Source organism: Arachis hypogaea, chromosome 1, assembly GCF_003086295.3.
Source record: "Arachis hypogaea cultivar Tifrunner chromosome 1, arahy.Tifrunner.gnm2.J5K5, whole genome shotgun sequence".
Lineage (NCBI taxonomy): Eukaryota > Viridiplantae > Streptophyta > Magnoliopsida > Fabales > Fabaceae > Arachis > Arachis hypogaea.
In genome coordinates, this window is record NC_092036.1 from 30,570,688 (window position 1) to 30,575,999 (window position 5,312).

A 5,312-nucleotide genomic window follows, 5' to 3' on the forward strand; every position below is an offset into this window, starting at 1 on the left:
CTAGCAATAGCAAGCCATATCCATCATCTTCTCAGCAACAGACAGAGAATTCTGAACAAAACACTTCTAATTTAGCCAATCTAGTCTCTGATCTGTCAAAGGCCACTTTCATTTCATGAATGAAACAAGATCCTCCATCAGAAATCTGGAGGCACAAGTGGGCCAGCTGAGTAAGAAAGTTATTGAAACTCCTCCCAGTATTCTCCCAAGCAATACAGAAGAAAATCCAAAAGGAGAGTGCAAGGCCATTGATGTGATCAATATGGCCGAATGCACAAGGGAGGAGGAGGACAAAAATCCTAGTGAGGAAGACCTCCTGGGACGTCCTCAAGCAAGAAGGAGTTTCCATTAAGGATCCAAAGGAATCTGAGGCTCATATAGAGACCATAGAGATTCCATTAAATCTCCTTCTACCATTCATGAGCTCTGAAGACTATTCTTCCTCTGAAGAGGATGAAGATGTAACTGGAGAGCAAGTTGCTCAATACTTAGGAGCTATCATGAAGCTGAATGCCAAGTTGTTTGGTAATAAGACTTGGGAAAGTGAACCTCCCTTGCTTATTAGTGAACTGGATACCTGGATTCAGCAAATTCTACCTCAAAAGAAACAGGATCCTGGCAAGTTCGTAATACCTTGCACCATAGGCACCATGAGCTTTGAAAAGCTCTATGTGATCTGGGGTCAGGGATAAACCTTATGCCACTCTCTGTAATGGAGAAGCTGGGGATCATTGAGGTACAACCTGCCTTGTTCTCATTACAATTGGCAGACAAGTCATTGAGACAAGCTTATGGAATAGTAGAGGACGTATTAGTAAAGGTTGAAGGCCTTTACATCCCTGCTGATTTCATAATCTTAGACACTAGGAAGGAAAAGGATGATTGCATCATCCTTGGAAGACCTTTCCTAGCCACAGCAGGAGCTGTGATAGATGTCAACAGAGGTGAATTAGTCCTTCAATTGAATGGGACTACCTTGTGTTTAAGGCACATGGCCATCCCTCTGTGACAAAAGAGAGTAAGCATGAAGAGCTTCACTCAGTTCAAAGTCAAGAAGAGGCCCCACAGTCAAACTCTAAGTTTGGTGTTGTGAGGCCACAACCAAACTCTAAGTTTGGTGTTAAGATCCCATATCTAAACTCTAAGTTTGGTGTTGGGACTATAAACATTGACCTGATCACCTAGTGGCTCCATGAGAGCCACTGTCAAGCTATTGACATTAAAGAAGCGCTTGTTGGGAGGCAACCCAATTTTATTTATCTAATTTTTATTTTTTTATTTTATTGTTATTTTGTGTTTTATTAGGTACATGATCATGAGGAGTCACGAAAAAATCATAAAAATTAAAAACAGAATCAAAAACAGCAGAAGAAAAAATTCACACCCTGGAGGACGCACAGGCTGGCGTTCAACGCCAGTAAGATGCATCTGGCCGGCGTTCAACGCCAGAACAGAGCATCATTCTGGCGCTGAACGCCAGAAACAAGCAACATTCTGGCGCTGAACGCTAGGAATGTGCCCAGAGAAGAAAAGCTGGCGCTGAACGCCAGTAACAAGCATGAAACTGGCGTTCAACGCCAGAAACATGCTTTACATGGGTGTTGAACGCCCAGAACGTGCACCAATGGGCGTTTAAACGCCAGAATGGTGTGCCAAGGCATTTTACATGCCTATTTGGTGCAGGGATGGAATTCCTTGACACCTCAGGACTTGTGGACCCCATAGGATCACCTCAGGATCTGTGGACCCCACAGGATCCCCACCTACTATATTCCCACCTTACCTACTAATCCTATTTTTGTGATTTGTATTCCCTATGTCACACTTCCCAACACTCTTCACCAATCACCTCAATTCCTCTTTTCAATTACCCCCTTCACCACTTACATCAACCCACTCTTCCCCATAAACCCCATTACCTTCATAAAATTCAAAATCAATTTCCCACCCATTCCCACCCAAAATGGCCGAACATACACCCTCCCCTCTCCCTATAAATACCCTTCCATTCTCCTTCATTTTCACACAACACAAACCCATCTTCTCCCACTTAGCCGAACCTACCTCTCTCCCTCTCTACCATATTTTCTTCTTCTTCTTCTTCTCTTCTTTCTTTCTTGCTCGAAGGCGAGCAATATTTTAAGTTTGGTGTGGTAAAAGCATAAAGTTTTTTGTTTTTCCATTACCATCAATGGCACCTAAGGCCGGAGTATCCTCTAGAAAAGGAAAAGGGAAGACAAAAGCTTCCACCTCCGAGTCATGGGAGATGGAAAGATTCATCTCCAAGAGCCATCAAGACCACTTCTATGATGTTGTGGCAAAGAAGAAGGTGATCCCCGAGGTCCCTTTCAAGCTCAAAAAGAATGAGTATCCAGAAATCCGACATGAGATCCGAAGAAGAGGTTGGGAAGTCCTAACCAACCCCATGCAACAAGTCGAAATCTTAATGGTTCAAGAGTTCTATGCCAATGCATGGATCACTAGGAACCATGATCAAAGTATGAACCCGAATCCAAAGAATTATCTCACAATGGTTCGGGGGAAATACTTAGATTTTAGTCCGGAAAATGTGAGGTTGGCGTTTCACTTGCCCATGATGCAAGGAGATGAACGCCCCTATACTAGAAGGGTCAACTTTAATCAAAGGTTGGACCAAGTCCTAATGGACATATGTGTGGAAGGAGCCCAATGGAGAATAGACTCCAAAGGCAAGCCAGTTCAACTAAGAAGACTGGACCTCAAGCCTGTGGCTAGAGGATGGTTGGAGTTCATTCAACGCTCTATCATTCCTACTAGCAACCGATCTGAAGTTACTGTGGATCGGGCTTTCATGATTCATAGCATCATGATTGGAGAGGAAGTAGAAGTTCATAAGGTCATCTCCAATGAACTCTACAAAATAGCCGATAAGTCCTCCACCATGGCAAGGCTAGCTTTTCCTCACCTTATTTGCCATCTATGTTACTCAGCTGGAGTTATCATAGAAGGAGACACCTCCATTGAAGAGGATAAGCCCATCACCAAGAAGAGGATGGAGCAAGCAAGAGAGACCATGCACGGTTCTCAAGAGATGCATGAGGAAGCTCATCATCAAGAAATCCCTGAGATGCCTCAAGGGATGCACTTTCCTCCCAACAACTATTGGGAGCAACTCAACACCTCCTTAGAAGATTTGAGCCACAATGTGGAACAATTAAGGGTGGAACATCATGAGCACTCCATCATTCTCCAAGAAATAAGAGAAGACCAAAGAGCAATGAGGGAGGAACAACAAAGGCAAGGAAGGGACATAGAAGAGCTTAAGGACATTGTTGGTCCTTCAAGAAGAAGATGCCACTAAAGGTGGATTCTTTCCTTGTTCTTTATTTCTTTCTGTTTTCGATTTTTAATATTGTGTTTATCTATGTTTTGTGTCTCTACTTCATGATCATTAGTATGTAACCATGCCTTAAAGCTATGAATAAAATCCATTAACCCTTCACCTCTCTTAAATAAAAAATGTTTTAATTCAAAAGAACAAGAAGTACATGAATTTCGAATTCATCCTTGAATTTAATTTAATTATATTGATGTGGTGACAATACTTTTTGTTTTCTGAATGAATGATTGAACAGTGCATATGTCTTTTGATATTGTTGTTTATGAGTGTTAAAATTGTTGGCTCTTGAAAGAATGATGAACAAAGAGAAATGTTATTGATGATCTGAAAAAAATCATGAAATTGATTCTTGAAGCAAGAAAAAGCAGTGAAAAAGCAAAAGCTTACAAAAAAAAATATGGCAAAAAAAATGAAAGAAAAAGAAAAAGCAAGCAGAAAAAGCCAATAGCCCTTAAAACCAAAAGGCAAGGGTAAAAAGGATCCAAGGCTTTGAGCATCAATGGATAGGAGGGCCCAAGGAAATTAAATCCAGGCCTAAGCGGCTAAATCAAGCTGTCCCTAACCATGTGCTTGTGTCATGAAGGTCCAAGTGAAAAGCTTGAGACTGAGTGGTTAAAGTCGTGATCCAAAGCAAAAGAGTGTGCTTAAGAGCTCTGGACACCTCTAACTGGGGACTCTAGCAAAGCTAAGTCACAATCTGAAAAGGTTCACCCAGTTATGTGTCTGTGGCATTTATGTATCCGGTGGTAATACTGGAAAACAAAGTGCTTAGGGCCACGGCCAAGACTCATAAGTAGCTGTGTTCAAGAATCAACATGCTTAACTAGGAAAGTCAATAACACTATCCAAAATTCTGAGTTCCCAGAGACGCCAATCACTCTGAACTTCAAAGGAAAAAGTGAGATGCCAAAACTATTCAGAAGCAAAAAGCTACAAGTCCCGCTCATCTAATTATAATTAATATTCATTGATATTCTGGAATTTATAGTATATTCTCTTCTTTTATCCTATTTGATTTTCAGTTGCTTGGGGACAAGCAACAATTTAAGTTTGGTGTTGTGATGAGCGGATAATTTATACGCTTTTTGGCATTGTTTTTAGATAGTTTTTAGTAAGTTTGAGCTACTTTTAGGGATGTTTTCATTAGTTTTTATGTTAAATTCACATTTCTGGACTTTACTATGAGTTTGTGTGTTTTTCTGTGATTTCAGGTAAATTCTGGCTGAAATTGAGGGACTTGAGCAAAACTCTGAAAAAAGGCTGACAAAAGGACTGCTGATGCTGTTGGAATCTGACCTCCCTGCACTCGAAATGGATTTTCTGGAGCTACAGAACTCCAAATGGCGCGCTCTCAATGGCTTTGGAAAGTAGACATCCAGAGCTTTCCAGCAATATATAATAGTCTATACTTTGTTCGGAAATTGACGACGTAACTTGGCGTTGAACGCCAAGTACATGCTGCTGTCTGGAGTTAAACGCCAGAAAAACGTCATGATCCGGAGTTGAACGCCCAAAACACGTCATAACTTGGAGTTCAACTCCAAGAAAAGCCTCAGCTCGTGAATAGATCAAGCTCAGCCCAAGCATACACCAAGTGGGCCCCGGAAGTGGATTTATGCATCAATTACTTACTCATGTAAACCCTAGTAGCTAGTCTAGTATAAATAGGATAAGTTACTATTGTATTAGACATCTTTTGACAGTTTAATCTCTTGACTGTTTAGCCTTTGATTATTCGGTCTCTTGATCACTCAAGGGGGCTGGCCATTCGGCCATGCCTGAACCTTTTACTTATGTATTTTCAACAGTGGAGTTTCTGCACACCATAGATTAAGGGTGTGGAGCTCTGCTGTACCTCAAGTTTCAATACAATCATTATTACTTTTTATTCAATTCTCTTTTATTCTTATTCCAAGATATACGTTATACTTAA